The following is a 17850-nucleotide window of genomic DNA, read 5'->3' as shown; positions in this document are numbered from 1 at the left end:
TAAAAATGGAACAACAACCAGGAAAATAATCAGGCCAAAAATAAACCTGAGAGATGCCAATGCCAAGGTCAATCCCAAAGGTTATTTTGTTCCAGTGGGGCCAAATCAGTGGAACCAGTTGATGATACTCTTAGTACAAGTGGTGTCCTCAAGAATGAAAATCCTTCCCAACTTGCCCTCCTTGATGGACAGGAGCGAGGTCAGGGTTGAAACTGCAGTGAGGGCATGAGAACCTGACTGACAAATGAAGTGTAAAGAAATCACCAGAACCATATGGCACCCACCTGGGAGTCCTAAAGGAATTCAAGGGTGAAATTGTGGCGAGGCTGCCCAAAATGTGTAACCTCTGATTACAAAGTCACTCATGCTCTAGAACTGGCAGAGTGCCCAAGTAGCCTCCATTCATATGAAAGGATCCAGGGAGAATTCTAATTTTCATACCAGGAAAGTAGGCAGGACATAGCTTAAGAATAGGACTACTGAGCATGCAAGCAAGCACGATCTATCAAAGAAAAAGACAGTATGGCTCTTATGAAAGCAAAGCCTGTTTGTAATAGTTTTTCAGAGAGTAAATATGAATGTGAACTAATGAAAATCTGTCCATTTACATAAATTTAATTTACATAAAATTTCCAAGATACTACAGTAAAAAGCTTTTTAAAGTTGAATAACAATGCAACAGGAAAAACGGTTTTTCAGTAAACTACTTGGAGGCCAGAAACAAAATGAAAAAATACACTGACATGTCTCCAAATTAAAGAAATTTTAAAAGTGGGATTCATAAGCCATCATGACACTAGAACTTATATAACATTCTTATAATCTGTAGGAGGGAGCTAACGTGAGGTATGCTATGGATCTACACTTTTCCAGGCAGGAGAAAGAAACGCTGATCAAGAGAAATGATAGGACAGTCTTTCCAGGTTCTAAGAGTTGATGTAGAAGAGGTGACTGAGTTTCAGTGTGAGGGATCTATCTACTTCATAACAGTTCCTTAGTCTCCTCTCCAGATAAGATAAATTCTGGGCTCCATTCTCTGGACCTTGTGATTGTGGGCTCCAAAACTTACATATGCCTGGAAAACAGCAACAAATGCAGATTTAACACACAGAAAATGCTTCTGACTAGACTATCAAAGAGATTGTCCACTGCATTTGGTTAAACCCTGACCAGTCAGGCCTGCCATGGCCCTGCCCTTCCTTCTTCGTGACAGTGCCCATTCAATGCATGGAACTACAGATTTAGAAATTCAGGGCACACATTCATAGAAAAGTCATTCTGAAGCTATGAACTGAGAATTCTAAAACAAACAATAGAGTATGATTGGATTTACCCATTCCTTCTATTTTTGTTACTGCATCTCTGTCTTGGGCATATAGCAGGGAGCTGACTGTCGAAATGCAAACCTGAGTAAGCTCAGCACCCCCTGCCTAGCCCCACTGTTCCCTTGTAACCTATCCCATCCATCTATTCTGCTTCTCCTACTACCTCCAACCTGGTAAGAGGCATTGCAACACTTTCTTTGCTCTATCTCTGCTATCCAAGTCCATTCATTCCTTCAAAACTGCAGGCAACAGAACTTCTCCCCTCAGTCATCCTATAGCATGATGAGACCTTGAAACTTACTACACCATTCTGGGCTTGAGATCAATGCCTTGATGGAGAAATCAGAGACAAAATACTTCTATGTTGTGTCACCTGCAAAAGCCTATTCCAATAAATTATAGTAACTATGTCCATAGGTTCAAATCCTGGCACTCCTAATTATGAGTTGAGTGAACTCAGAGATCAATATCCCCATTTGCCAAACAGGTAAAATAGTGTTTATCTACTTAAAAGGGCAATTCTGGGGATCAATTGTGGTAATGTTTATTTTAAAGAGCTTGATATAGTAGCTAGTGCATAATAAGAAATCCACTGATATTAGCTAGTACTAACATATTCCTAAACAGAAGATTTATTCCTTTTTTATATTTTCTCCTGTCTAAATGCAGCTTTTAAAAGGCTACTTAAAAAAATGGGGGTGACTGATGCTAGTTCCCTGTTCTCTGTTCTGCAGCTCTGTGGCTCTCAGTTGTCCCTATAGTATCTTTTTGCACAGTATTTTCTTAGGCTTGTCTATATATTGCTTAACAAATTGTGAAGTCCTTCCTATGTGTCAATGTCATTGCTGCCTGTTCTTGGGTAAAGTTTGCATGGAAAAGGCAGCATGCCTGCAATTTTAAAAGGAGTGGGCCATTTACTGCTTCCAAGAGGCTCCACAGATGACATTGTTCTTGATTAACCCACAAGGTAAAGGGTGTGTACGCTGAAACTAGACTGGATCAGTACTTTGAGAGCAGATCTATCATTGGGTGAAGATTCGTATTAACCAAGCTCACAAGGCTGATGTATAAGCCAGAAACTCTATATCTTGAGTGCCAAAAGTAACAACGAAACACAACTGCCACAGGACCCTGGAGTGCTCAGTTCAGTATAATCACCGTAGGCTGATGCACTGGGGATGCCAACCCATCATCGGAACATTGCATGATGAACATGTAATCAAGGCTTGGGAAGTCTGCAGAACAAGCCATGGTTCAACATCAGCAGGCCATGATGGGATGGACTAGCAAGAATAGCGCTGGTCCTGTTGGAGAACCAAAGGGCCCTGGTGGGCAGCCAGAGTCTGAATGGGCACCACCAGCTTCTGCTTCAACTTGCCTTTCAGAAGTGCCCTGGCTGGCCAGCACCTTCTATACAATCTTTCTCCAAATTGCACTCAGAGCAATTAATTAGGTTTTATATTACTAAATTACAATTGCATTTCAGCCAATATACCTGAGATTATTTCCAGGTCACACTGATGGAGTCTTTTGCTTCACATATTTGCAAAACACCTCCTGGTCCATAGCTACAGATGGTAGATCACATCCATGAGGGATACATGGATGGACCTAATTGAACTCTCAGAGGCAGCTTCATTTCTATTATTTCCAGGTTCCTGGGGGTGTGGGAGGATGGGCTTCACTGTTACGTCCAGGAAACCTCTATGGGCTAAATTCCCCTGGGCCAGGATCCCCATCTTCTCTTTTATTTCAAGGTTATTTCACAAGTAAAACAGGAATTCATTTGCAGTAACCACCTCATCAATGGCATCGATTGACTTATCAGGTGAAACTGCAGATATCTGCTTTATTAACAGGAAGAGACCACTTTCAAGTGTTGGTTGGAAAGAGGGAGAGAGATAGACAGAGGAACAGAGACACAGAGAGCAGATACAGGGAGCAGATCGGAACAGAACAAGTCCAGGAATAAGAATGCACTGAGCTGCTGCCTTTACAAGGACTTGCAGAAGGAAGTGCAATATGTTCACGATTGTATTTAGAAAATTGATATCCACTACTTAAAAAGGAATAGCTCCTCTCCCACTACATTTATCTGGCCCAATATCCTCTTTTTCTTCCCTGGTGTCAACAGCCCATGGAAGAACATCCAGCTTTAGTCCTTAGAAGAAAAAACTTGAAAACTGGCATAGAAATACAACTTATTCCTCAAGTCCCAGACTCCTTAGGCTAGAAGAAATCTTCAAAAGGTCTTTTAGGAATCTCTCTGACTCAAGAACTGATGTGCCTAAGGGAAATTCTAACAGAGGAGACACTTTGCCATTTGGGAAATTCTCACCTTCCTACATAGTTGTGACATGGACATCTTCTGCTCTCTTTCTCTGGGTTTAATTGAGGGGCAAGGCAATGTCGACAAAGAGAGCTATGGTTCAGATGTATCCTCTCCAAAATTCAGACGTTGAAACTTAATGGCCAATGTGATGGTATTTAGAGGTGGGGTCTTCAAGAAGTGACTAAATTATGAGGGCTTCTCCCCTCATCATGACTGAGATTAGGCCCTTATAAAAGAGGACACAGTATTCAAGGTGCCATCTTGGAAGCAGAGACTGAATCCTTACAACAAACCTGCCAGCTCCTTGATCTTGGACTTCCCAGCCTCCAGAACTATGAGCAATACATTTCTGTTCTTTATAAATTATCAAGTACCAGGTATTTTGTTACAGAAGCACAGATAGACTAAGATATCTTCGGCTCTCCTCTTTTGGGTTGAGTTGATGAAAAGAACCCAAGCTTTGGAGCCAGACAGGCTTAGCTGAGATCTTTGTTTTGAACATTTCTGGCAAATCACTTAAGCTCTCTGGGTATGTTTTCACAGCTATAAACGGGAGTAACTACTTCCTTTCAGAGTTGTTGGGAGAAATAGAGATTGCATTTGGAAAGTGCTTAGTCAATGAATTTCCAGCAAACTTATACCTGCAAGGGATGGGATGACACCATTACAGAAGTCACCCACCAGGTAACACCTGACTGGGTTCAAATCACCAAGCATCCCAGCACACCTAGTCAGGCATGTACACCATGCCCTCCATGTCATCTAATCAGGCACATGGCTGCCTCTCTCCTCTTCCTGATCACCTTCCACATAGAAATGCTAAGTTTTAAACATGAGGTGTAAACATGAATAGAAACCTTTCAATGACAGACATCAGCCCACACACAAAAAAAAAGATAGAGGAAGGGAGCAAGACAAGGCAGAAACTATCCCTAATTAAGGCAATTTCAATCACACAAATATTATACATGTGAAAGGGACTTTAACAGTCATTCAGTGAAATCCTCTCTTTTTATAGGTGGCAAAACTGAGACCTAGAAAGGAGAAGGGACAGGCCCACAACAATGACAGAGGCATCCTAAAACCAAGACCTCCTGACTGGGCTGAGGATCCACTGAAATTGACACACAAGGCAAATGCCAGAGGAAGGGAAGGCCAAGCTTACATTTACATAGCCGCTATTTTATAAACAACACTGGGATAGGCACTGAGACTTAGGAAACAAGTTCCCAGCTTTCCTACAGGAGCTTAACGTCTGTCTAGCTGGGTAGCAAACACCTACCATGTGAAACAGCAATAATGAAAGGGGGTTTGTGATGACAAGTCATGGAATGTGTTTAGAGAGATCAGAGATGGAAACAGGGTGATGTCATAGAAGATCTCTTCCCCACAGGTAGTGGGACATGCTACAGCCTGATAAAGACCATGGCTAGGATGCAAAGAACATTCAAGTAAAGGTTCCAGCAGGAACAAAGTCTTGGGATCTAGATTCAGTATGGTATGTTCTCAGTAAAGAAAGAATGCCAGCAGGTTCTGCAAGGACCTGGTAAGTATGTATGTGGATGCTTCCTGGACCTCTCATCACGGATCACTGAGCTTGGTACTCAGAGCAGAGACTTTCAAGACTGCAAGTTTTTCAGCCATTACCACTTCACAGTCTCTGCCTTTACTCCACACACGCTGTCTTTAACAGTTGTCTCTGTCCATAAGTGTTAGAGAGCAAGTCCCCAGAATATAGGGATCAAATCCAGCTAACTGTACTAACTGTAATCCTATCTTCATCTCATTTTTCCTACCTTAATTTTTCCTCTGCTTCTATTTCATCACCTCCTTATTTTTCTTCATTTTATCTTGTTGTGGTACATTTTTTAAGCTGTTGTAAATCCCTTTCAAAGCAAGATGGTATCTAAATACATGCCTGCTAGTCAAGCCCATTTGCACAGCAGCCTGATGAGAGAGGCTCTCCAGTAGTCTCTTCTCCAGAAATATCTTGGTTGCCCCACTCACTGACTCACCAAATTCATCCTTCCAGGCCTAGGTCAAATGTTCTACAAACCATTCCCTAACTCCCCCAGGCAAAGCTGACCTCCCTTTCCTCTGAGCTTCAGCTGCATGTGGTATCTACTCCTTTATAGCACTTACCCTAGTCCACTCTGAAATCCACTCTAAACACTGCTAAAAAATTAATTTTGCTAAAGAAAAGCAGTCCTACCATATAATTCCCTCACTCAAAAATACTCAATCGTTCCCCATTGCACAATGAAGGACTCTCTTACTTTACTACAGTTTACATTGTTTGATTTTCTACTTTTGTCCTATACACCTAAAAATCCAACCTGCCTGCCTTTCTCAAGCATGCCCTGTTCCCTGCTAAAGTGAAAGGGAGCAGCAGATTTCATGTGATTCTCTCTAGCACTGACCCTGGGCTGTGCACGACATAGAGGGACATGTGTCGACTCAGCTCTGGGAGATCCCCAGTCTCTCAGACATCTTACTCATGTTTCCTCAGTATTTCCTCCTCCTCCTCCTCCTCCTCCTGCTAGGTTTCCATGAATTCTTTTCCCCCCAGGGTGATCCAATAGAAAGAATGTGGACTATAGAAATAGACAAATAGACAAATTGGTTCAAGTCTTAGCTCTGCCACTTAATAGCTGTGTGACTTTAGGCAAGTTCCTAGCCCCTCTGAGTCTGTTTATCTTAAAAATAGGGCCCAAAAAGGTCATTTTAAAGATTAATGAGATATTTGTGAAAATGCTTGATTTTATACCAAATGTGTGGAGGGTATTCAATAAATACTAGGTATGGTTACTAATGATTATTGTCCTTGCTGTTTTTCATGCTTCAACATCCAGACAGACCAAAGCAGGAGGTCAGACACCCACTTTACATCCTCAGTCTTCAGTCTCAATGCAGGCACTGCCAGGGCCTGGAGGCCCTTTTCACATCACAAATCACATTGCTACCTCATGCATCCAGTGGAAAATGTCACATTGTTCCTTCCTGAGACCATCACTCAGTAAGGGCTCCTCTTTACCCCTCCCCAACTCCTCCAAGCTCCATGATATTTTTTTTCTTTTTGTAAAAATGATATGTCCCCAGTGCTTCTGTCAATAAGCATTATTCAGCTGCTGGGGAAAGGGTGTAAATCAATAAATATTTAAAATCTACCAGGCTTCTCTATCATCTCCAGACATGGCAGGGCAGAGGCCTTGATGTTCATCTATGATGAAGGCAGATGGGGAAGGGGGTTTTGCACTAGCTGCCTCTTATTTGTGTCTCTGGCCTAAGCACAGATATTGAGTATGTCAGGTGGAAACAGAGGTGCTGCTAGATGAACTCTAAAGATTAAATCTCACTCTATAGCACACTCAGCAAAAAAGAAGCCTCCCAGGAACTTGAAATGTAGATGGATGTGGGACTGTCATCAGTGTCACTGGGCCAACCAGACTTTTTGGTTTTAGTTCTAATTTCACAAAGCGGTCTGGATGCTCACATGCTGCAACCTCACAGGATGTCACAGAGGATGCTACCCATGGAAAGGCAGGTTACACCAAGTAGAGGCCGACAAGGGCCCAGACAAGTATACTGAGTTCAACAGATGGAGGTGGGTGGTTTCCTCCCAGAAAGAAGACCATATCCCTAGCCCCAACTTCTGGAATTGGGATCTAGATCCTAGAACTGGGATTTGGTTAACTTATCCAAACTTTGTCATCCTGCCCCCTCAATGATGAGATTTTCAGACTAGCCACTCAGGTTTAAAGGAGGTACTGCCTATGGAGTAGAAGCCATTTGTTTCTCTGTGTAAGTCTAGCTGGGCCCCATAGCAATCAGACCCATGGTTTGACCTCCTTAAGGCCACGGCCAACCAGCTGAGCTATGGCATAGGGCCTCAGGACACATGTGCAGTACATCAGGAGTCTTCACAACCTAGTCAGGCCTCACCAGTCCTCTGCCCAAGCCATGCACCCAGAACCCAGAGCAGTTCATTAGGGTAACTGGTGAGTGGCTCCCCTGGCCAGCATAGCTGCCCCAGAGCCTCTCTGAAAAAGTGAGTGTGTATTGTGAACAGGCACCTCCTACCTGCTGTGCCCTCCTGCTCACTTCTCAATTCTGGTTTCCATAAACACATCATCAGCGAGAAAGGCTGACATGGCAGAGAGATACACAGGACATAGACTCTGATATGTCACCCAGAAGTCATGGATGTGATCCTTCTCCCCACTTCTACCCTATCCTCAGTGCACAGACCTATCCCTTATCTTTTGTCTTGTGGTTTTTTTTTGTTTGTTGGGAGTGGTTTTGGTGGTTTTTTGTTTTTTGCTGTGTGCTTTAAATTGATCTAATAAACCATGTGATCTGAGCATCCTAATTTGGCTGTGAGCTTCCAGTTCCATGACCTCTGGTTTGAGTACCAACTATGTGTAGAGCATACTTAAAGGCCACCATTGCATCAGGGTAATTCTCCATCGCAACAGGGGTGGGTGGGGTGGGGTAGGAAAGAACAGTCAAGGTCAGGGATGTAAGAAGAGAGGATAAGTGCTAATATCATATCTGAGGTCAGAGTAGGATTAGGGCCTCAGAAAATATCATTTTACTGAGACCCTGGATATGAGCATCTCCTTTCTGGCTCTGCCATGAAGAAGTTGTGGACTTATCACTTTGCCTCCTGGGAACTGTTTTCTTATCTGAAGGAATGAGGCAAATAGACTAAATTATCTCTAATGTCTCTTCTGGAGCCTTCTGGATCTCCTATTTGGGGATTTGAAGTCTGCTCCAGTCTGCACTGCAGCTAACACTGCATCCTTAGAAAGTGGAGTTTGTGTAAAGATACTGGAGCTTATGTAGCTAGAGTATGGAGATCACCTAGCTCATTTATTAGTACTGGGAAACTAACTGAAAGTGAGGTTGAAGAAAATTGTGTCTCCTAAAAGCCTCATATTTTCCTAGTCCACCAGGGGCTCCTGTTTGCCCTTCCATCACTCTCCACCTGTTCCAGGCACACCCTCTGTCCTTCTCCAGCTGGCTGAGTGCCCAAGGCTGACCTAGATGGACCATATGAACGCTCCCTCGCCCTCTGGTATTCTGCTGAGCTCAACCTTTGAAAAGCTGTGGCAGGAGACCAGAAGAAGCAAGGAGGGTGAAGCGGTGTTCCCTATTCCCGACATTGTCATGGGTGGCCATGAGCTTGCTATGTCCCTTACCCAGGTCACACCTCCTTTTGAGGTTGCTCTTTCACACATTCTGGTAACCACTCGCTTCCCTCGCTCCTTCAAATCTAAATCCCTCCCCACATCTTTGTAAAGAGTCCTTTCATTAAACCTTCCTCAGGTTACCCAACATGGCTGGGCCATCTGTTTCCTGCTAAAGCCCTGTCTGGTATATCTAACGAACCCATTTTCACCCTAGTGTCATCTTTGAACAATTGATTCACTCTGAAAATCTCTATACTATGCAACTCAACACATTCAGGACTCTCTCTGGTGCAGCGGAATTTCCAGACAGAAGCTGAGTTTTCTTTTCTCCACACCCCTCTTCATCACTACCTGCAAAATTTCCTGTGCAACATAGAAAGAAAAAAAAATCATAATGGCTAGAACTCACATTTCTGAGCATAGATGAACAACACAACACAATGTTCACGTCATTGTCTAATATGCTCTTCCACCTAGCCTGATGACTCAGTATCTCTTCTGGGAGATGACCTGCTGCCCCTCTCCCTGACAACACTCAGGCCACCCTCCCAGGGAAAAGGGTGTCATCAGGGATCCTGGATCCCCATCAAGCCCAGCTCTACTCCTGCTCCCACCAAACTTACCAAAACTGGAAGGTGAGCTGAGTTGGATGTCTCTGACTGGCTTCCAGAAAAGTTATGTTCTCTCTCAGCACCAGTCTGAGCTTGAAATCTCAACTTCTTGAGGTGGTTTCTTTTTAGTAATAATAATAAAACAGTTGTTGAGAATTTATGGACTAGATACTGATCTAAGCATTCCATGTGTTATACAATTCCATCTTCACACAACCCTGTGCAGTAGGAACCTTTATTATCTCATCTCATTTTAAAGAGGAGAAAATGGCACACAGGTTAAAACCACATGCCAGGATTTGGGCCCATGCAGTCTGGCTTCAGAGCCTGTACTTTTTTTTTTTTTTTTTAACTAAGGAATGTTTTAGTTATATGGAAAAGTAGAAAGAATAGTATAACTAGTCACCATAACCTAGATTTAACAATTATTAGCTTATTGCCACATTTGCTTCATCATTTTTGCTGAATTATTTTGAAGTGAATTACAGACATCCTGACATTTCACCCATAAATACTACAATATGAATCTCTTAAATATGAGGGCACTCAGCTACAATACCATGACCACAGCTAACAAAATTAATTAATAATTCTTAATATCATCTAATACCCATCCTATATTCAAATTTCCCTCACTTCATCCCCAAAATATGTAACCCTTCTGAATTCACACATCCTCCTTGCACAGGGCCGGGCTCATCTTGCTAAAATTGTTGCAGTGTTGGCTCATATGCTGCTGCTGAAGCCACATCAGCACCCAGCCCTATCATCACGATAATGTATGCTCCTGCTATGCTTTTCCTTCTTAGTCTTTGAAAATAAGAAACCTTCTCTCTTACTCCAGAACTCCTTCCACTCAATTCTGGTATAAATCTAGTACGAAGCAGTCTTTCCTGAGTGGAAAAGACCCACCTTCCCAATGTAGCTCCTGCCCCACTGTAGCCAAGACCATGTGAGAGACACAAGTAAACAACACACGCAGGACACAGCACTGCTTATGTCCATTGTCACCTACTCAGGGAAGGGGGAATGGAGGGCAAGCTCCCAAAGACAGGGATTGGGGGGTCATCCTGGGGTGAGAAGTCTCACCAAGAGGGGAGGAAATTTTGAGGGGTCAACATTTTCTCCTTGTCTTTGTCTGAATACTCTTGTTCTGGGAACAGTGTGTGTGTAGCTCAAGGGGTATCAATTTGGAAAGAAAAGCAAGACTGGGCCATTCCAGATGCAGAGAGCTACCTTTGAGATTCTCAACCCCAAACCAAAAAGCTGTCCTAACAGACATACCACATTCTCTTCCTCAGTGCCCAGACAATCTGCTCATACAATGGCCAGATGGTGTCTTTGGGCACCCTCTCAAAAACCTTTAGATTTCCTCCTCAACCCTGGGTGGGCAGTGTGTGCGGTGGGAGGTCAGCAAGGGCAACGGGCCTTAGTTACTGTTGCTTTCCTTATTGCTTCAGACCTCTTTGAGTAACAAAGAAAAACAAGGAAGAGAGAAGTGGAAGAAGAGTATAGAGAAGATGTCATCAAGGCTGCCCTGCCTGCTCTTCAGGAGCTAAAAGTCCTGAAAGTCCCCAGCAGACCTCTACAAACCAAAACCACATGTCCTGCCTCTAAATGGCTTCCACAGAGGAATCACATCATCTCATTTACTTTTTTTTTTAGTCTCTCAGCAGTTTAAACTCCTACTTGTTCTTTAGGGCTTAATCAGAATCACCTCCTGAGCTCAGTCCCTCTGGTTTATGCTTCCTTAGCATCCAGTGGTGGCCCCATTGCAGGATGTGTAGGATAAGCTGTAATTATGTCTTCTTGGTTGTCTCCCCTGCTAGACTGTGAACTTTTTGAGGCCAAAGCCATCTTACTTATTTCTGTATTCTCAGTCCTTAACATGGGGCCTATCAAACCTCAATCATTTGACAAATGTTGGTCAAAATTAACTGAATTCTAACAGTTGTCTAAAATCACCTTCTCTGTCTTGTTAGTGGCACTAAAGTGTGTATTTGTTTACTTAAAACAAAATTCCCTGATTGCTTCTCAGTAGCTCACTTGATAACCAAACTAACTGGAAAGCAACACACATTCAGAACCACATCTCCTAAAGGGCTGGCCCAGCCTTTTTGATCCCTACTAGCCAAAGTCAGTGCTTTACATATGGAACACCCTCGAGACATGCTTGTTGAATTGACCTGATGGTGCCCGTGATCTAAGCTCCCCAGAGAAGTTGACCATCTGCCAAATATAGCTACAGTGTGTTTGAATTATGTTAAGTAGCTGACAAAGTTCAAGTGAGGAAGAAAATTACCAATCCCTCCTGGAAGTGGGCTGAAAGAAGGGCTTTCTTGCTTCCAAAATGTCCTAACATCTTGCTAAATACTGACATCTGTTTGCCTCCAGCTTGCTGCTCCCAATGTTTGCCAACTGGCTGAGAATGTTTGTGTCTTTACCAACTATCTTCCCCCATCGCACCCACATCACTTCCTTCCCGAGCTGGCAACCTCACAGGCACTACCTTGTAAGCACGGTACAGGCACCAAGGGTGAATACCCACCCCTCCACCGAGGAGACCACGCCCCTCAAAATGACCCAGTGTTTCCCCTGTCCTGCAAAAGTATGAGTATTACATCATCACAATCACAGGCCCCGTCACCCTCCCCTCCTCTGCTCCTCTTCCTGTTGCCCTCTTAAATCACATATAATCTGGCTGCTGTAACATGATTAAAGACACTGAACCCTCATTCCAATGGCACAAGTCCTTCTGGAGACAGACTGACTGGCATATAGTGTTTGACTGTTGATCACCTCCATGCTCTTCTCTCCTGCTGTTCTCACCTCCGGCTGTCCTAGCTCTCCTCTGCCTCTCCAAGCTCTCCTGGGAGGGCTCACTAACTCCTCTTTTCCTCCCACCCTCTAACTCTGAGCAGTCATCGAAGCTGAACCCTTAGATCCTCTGTGCATCTAGCTGTCTCCCCCCACTGCCTGGAAGACTTTGTTGCCTTATTCAGACATGTGTTCTTACACTTAAATGTATTTCATTCTTTTTCCTTTACACCCCTCAGTGCTCCGAGGTGACCACATTCCCAATCCTACATCAGGGCAACGACAAACCCATATATCTCACCGGTTCTCCACGTATACTTCAGTACCACAGCCTGGTATGTTTTCTAGACAATTTCATTCAAATCACCAGCTGTCACCACAAATTCAATTTCTCCCCTCTCCAAACTAGCTTCCTTTCACAGCATTCTCCTTTCTTCCATTGGGCCTCCATTTTTCTAAGGCACCAAGGAAGCACGTGACTTTATTTTCTTTTTCAGGATTTTTCTGTTTTTTAATTTTATTATTATCATACTTTAAGTTTTAGGGTACATGTGCACAATGTGCAGGTTTGTTACATATGTATACATGGGAAGCACGTGACTTTAAAAAACAAGAGAAAGTGATGAGAGAAGAAAACCCCTAGAGACCTTTGTATTTAGAAAGTAGCAAGAAAATGTTAATGCTTGCACTCTAATGCAGAGGTTAAAGATGTGGATTTCTAGGACCTGTCCCCAGAGACTCTGATTCAGGAAGGCTAAGCTGTGGCCCAGGAATCTGCATTTTCACAATGTCCTCGAGTGGGTCTGATGCAAGCAGCTGTAGGTCACATTCTGGGAGACTAGGTTTTAGCAGTTGGATATAGGATAAAGGAGACAAGGCTAAAAATGTGTAAATGCCCAAAGGTGGTTTTAAATAGAAGCAATAAACTGTTACAAAGCTCTGTTGCTTAGGGATTTTTACTAAAACCATAGAACTAAGACAGACCATGGAGTTTATCTGGTCCAACTTCTTCATTTAACAGAAGAAAAACTGAAGCTCAAAGGAGTTTAGGTGCCTACAGAAGGCCACATAAGTCCAAGGCAGAATGTTTAACCTAAGTGACAAAGGACGTCCTTTCATAGAAGTAGTAAAGGAAATAAGCACACAAACACTCACAGGCTTAAAACAACTTTTTAAAAATGTGCAAATAAATTGCCTGAGGCTTTTTTTAATACGCAGATTGTGATTCAGCAAGGAGGGGGCCTGAGATCCTGCATTTCTAACAAGCTCCCAGGTAATGCCCTTGCTTCCAGGTCAGCATCCACCCTTTAAGCATCAAGTCTTAGAAAGTAAAATAACTGCTCTTCTGCTGTTCTAAATAAATAGTCTGCTTCTTTACAACAAGCACTTGTGCCATAGAATGCAGTCTACCCCTGGTGTCCTCAGCTGCACCGTGTGGAGTGTGTGGACTCTCTACAGTGCTGCCCCTCAGCCCACCAATCGCCTACTGATAGCCAGCAGAGATGGCGCCTAAAACAAAGGTACTCACACCAAACCTCAGCCCCTAACTGTTACTGTAACAACCATGTTGAAAAGTGTCATGGCCTGATGAAAATTGGGGATTTAAAATGATGTAGCCACATACTGTTCTTGAAAACATATTTGGAAAATTAGATTATTTCATTTTGAAGGAAGCTTTCAAATTAAAAATAAATTTCTTTGTCTAGAAATACATGTGGAACCAAACAAGAGGGTTTTATTTGGAATTAGGAAATAAAGCGACACTTAGTGCCATTGTTATGAACAAAAGCTGGATGACACCCAGAAAAAGAATGGTGTCCTGGCATGGAGGTAGGCTTTGGCACCATATTGCCTGGCTTCAAAACTTGGCTCTGTCACTGACATGTTGTGGGATTTGGAGTGAGTCATTTAACCTCAGTTTTCTTATCTGTAAAATGGAGTTATTATGAAAATTAAATGAGTTACTACAGAAAAAAGCACTCAGTATGAAGCCTGACACATGGTAGGCATTCAGTACAAACTGGCTATAAATACTACCAGAGATCTGAGTGCAGCAATGAATCACAGTTTAGTTAATTCAGCAACAGTGAGCTCCGTCTGATCAGTCGCAAAGTAGAATTCCCTCGTGTATCTGCCTCCCCACAGCTAGTGTCATAGGTGTGTAGTTGCACAGGGTCTTCAGAAGGCCCTGTGTTTGGGATTTAAGGCCCTATCGTCACTGTCTCAAATTTCTTAATAATTTAATTTTTGTAAGTGAAGCCTGAGAGAATGAAGGAGCATGTGCTAGGGGTTGGGACCTAGGCTTATTGAGAGTCCACCTCCAGCTACCTGCTCAGGACAGGCTCTTAGCTAACCATTCCCCCAACCACTGGGGCCCCAGGCCTTGCCTGGCTTCCCCACCCCTTCCACCCAGCAGAGGGAAGGTGGAGGTCAGGTACATACACCCCATAATGTCTCCAGGAAAGTCATGGTGTCAGCCATCCCTCCCTTGAGCTGGCAGCACCGTCACCGCATGCTCAGCAACTCAGCAGCAAGCCTCCTGCCCACCCACAATCCAGGTAGCTAGCACTTCCCTGTGCTTGCAATATCCTTGGAGGTTGCCTCCTCTAAGTTGAAGCAGCAAGTCCATGGAAAGAGAGATACCTGGAACAATTTCTCTGCTCTTGGCCAGGGCTCAGTCCTGCAGCTGGGGGAAGCGGGAACCCAGCAGCCAGTAGGCCATGTGCACCAAATCACAAGGTAAGAAGAGAGCCAGACACCTGTGAGGTTTGCACTGGCCCCTAACAGGCTTGTGCTAAGGCAGTACAACATTAAATAACAAATAGAAAACACCATGACAGATCAAGAGAGAGAGTGAAAGAAAAGAAAGCATTTTATATATTAACACCTACAATAGTACTTTTCTTTGCTATTTTTGAACAAGAAGCTTCACATTTCTGTTTTGACCTGGGCCCAGCAAATTATAGAGCTGATGCTGACCATGAGCATCTGGCCCCCACCCCAAATGCTCTACTTGGTGCTGTGTTCACCTCCCCTTCATTTTATGTTTGGTGGACCAAGACCTAACCCTTTCTCAGAAAGGACTCCCTGATATAGACTCTAATAAATACCAGTCAGCCTCAAAAATGGCCAGCAAAGCCAGTGGGGAATGGAGAGAAAGAGTCCCTTGAGAATCAAGGCCACTTGGAAGCTAAGAGATTCTCAGGAGAAGTCTGGCAACCTAGAGAATGGCAACCAGGCTGAGGGGATAAAAAGCACCAAAATTGCTCCTGGAAAAGATTTTCCAACATTTATTCCACTATCCCCATGGTTCCCAAGCTATGCACCAAGATACCGTGGGCCACTGTAGAAAATTCATAGGGGCTATGTGAATTTTTAAATTTTTGAGGGAAACACATCAATGCTTGGCATTTGTCAGATATTGCATAGCTACTAGCAAAAAGTAGCTCTCAGTTTCAACCTTAAACCACACTCCATTCCTTTAAATGATGTCATATCTTTGCAAAACTGGATTTGAGGCAATTTCTATGATAAAAAGCAAGCACAGCACAAAAAATCAATGGAGAACAGGAAATAAGGGGAGCAATATCCAATTTGAGTCCAGCCTCTGAGAAGCTGTGCAGTGCCCAACAGGCACACACATCTCATTAGTAAGTAACTATGGTTTGTTAAAAATGAAATAAAAGTACTTTTCTTGGGGAGATTGAGGAGGAAATGTTGGTCAAAGAATACAAAATTTAAGTTAGCCAGGAGGAATACATTCAAGAAATCTATTGTATAACATGGTGACTATAGTTAATAACGATGTATTGTATAGTTGGAAATTGCTAAGAGAGTAGATTTTAGGTGTTCTCACCACAAAAAAAAAAAGATAAGTATTTGAGGTCCTGAATATGTTAATTAGTATAATTTAGCCATTCCACAATTTCAAAACATCATGTTGTATACCATAAATATATACAATTTTTATTTGTCAAAAAATAAATAAGAAAAAAATACTTTTATTTATATGCAACATTTTTTCAAATGGCTACTGGATTGTTAGAACATTAGTACTTACTAAGTTGTTTGGATTTAACTACTTAATCAACAGATCTACTAAGTATTCTGTTTCATATAAGGATGCCACAGAAAACTTACTGAGATGTTAAGGTACCGTGAACTGAGAAAGTTATAGGACCTCCACACTACACAATTCCTTATTTTTCTTCTATAATGAGAGTCTCAGGAAGGAAGGGACAAGGAAGAGGATTACAAGGAGCACATACCCAGTGGAATCAGAGCTGGTCTCAGCCAAGTGTAAACTAACAATCAACACAGAGTGACATCTGTCACAATTATGTTTAAAGAAGCTACTTTCAAGATTCAAACTTTAACCTGAATGCTTACAGTATAGAAATAATATAGTTTTTTAAAAATATATACGAATATATAAAATAAATCTAGACTCTTTCATCTTCAGCCTGGAGGATGAATGGTCCAATTTGGAAAAGGTTAAAAGAGATGTTAAATCTATGAGTGAAGGGTGAAAAGACAGATACTAGAGGGAAGCTTACTGATTTAATTGGGCTGGATCAATTCTAGTAAGAAATTCCCAGAAAAATCCAATTGCCGGTCAAGGCTGAAGCCTGCCGTGCTGAGCCAAGCCACAGATAAGGCTAGTGCTCTCAAGCACCATAGAGAGATATGTAGATTCAAAACTTTCAAGCTTGAGAAAGAAGAAAAAGGTAATTGGAGGAGAGTTGGGTCAAAAAGCAGGAGGGGCCCCTCTTGATTACTGAATAAAAGCACAAAGATAAATGGGCATCTTTAGTTCACAACCTGTTCTACTTGTGGCCAGAAAGACCCTTTGGCCCACCCAACAAAATGAGTGAACCCATCCCAAGGACTCATGAACACAAAGATAGGGCATCAGCTAAAGACACAGAGAAAGATATACAGGCAGCTCTGTTATCATGAACTAAAGTGGGGAAATTACACATCTAAAGACCATCAAGCTAAAGGATAATACTCTGTGGGGAATTTGGATGCTGATATGGTTTGTCTGTGTCCCCACCCAAATCTCATCTTGAATTGTAACTCCCACATTTCCTACCTGTCATGGGAGGAACTCAATGGGAGGTGACTGAATTATGGGGGCAGGTCTTTCCTGGGCTGTTCTCGTAATAGTGAATGAGTCTCACGAGAGCTGATTATTTTTAAAATGGGAGTTTTTCTGCACAAGCTCTCTCTGCCTGTTGCCATCCATGTAAGAGATGACTTGCTCCTCCTTGCCTTCTGCCATAATTGTGGAACTGTAAATCCATTATAAACCTCTTTTGTAAATTGCCCAGTCTTGGGTATGTCTTTATCAGCAGCATGAAAAGGAACTAATACGGTTGCCCAGTCTCACTTTCTTAATGTATCCAGATAGTTTGACCCCTCAAGTTGAAACCCTAGGCCTAGGGAATAAACCTGGATACTTGCAGTCTCACCGAATGGAAAGGACAGAGGGTCCTTGAGCAGCAGAAATACAGAGCCTCACAGGATGACTTGTTCCAGAGAGAAGTAGGGAGGCAGCAGCTGATGACATC

At 42.8% G+C, this 17850-nt stretch overlaps 1 protein-coding gene and 1 long non-coding RNA gene across 18 annotated transcripts in view; one reads left to right on the top strand and one right to left on the bottom strand.

Moving 5' to 3' along the window:
* Positions 1 to 17850, bottom strand: part of KALRN (kalirin RhoGEF kinase) — a 694106-nt gene that overhangs the window by 652937 nt on the left and 23319 nt on the right. The gene's annotated exons all lie outside the window — the stretch shown is intronic.
* LOC129471267 (uncharacterized) lies at positions 4839 to 11369 on the top strand. Its single transcript, XR_010118638.1, has 3 exons — positions 4839 to 5203; positions 9327 to 9484; positions 10921 to 11369. It is a non-coding gene; the product is annotated as an uncharacterized lncRNA (long non-coding RNA).

The sequence above is a fragment of the Symphalangus syndactylus genome, chromosome 21 (assembly GCF_028878055.3).
Source record: "Symphalangus syndactylus isolate Jambi chromosome 21, NHGRI_mSymSyn1-v2.1_pri, whole genome shotgun sequence".
In the NCBI taxonomy this organism is placed as follows: domain Eukaryota; kingdom Metazoa; phylum Chordata; class Mammalia; order Primates; family Hylobatidae; genus Symphalangus; species Symphalangus syndactylus.
Note: the sequence above shows the minus strand (reverse complement) of the source record. Positions and strands in the feature narration are given on the sequence as shown.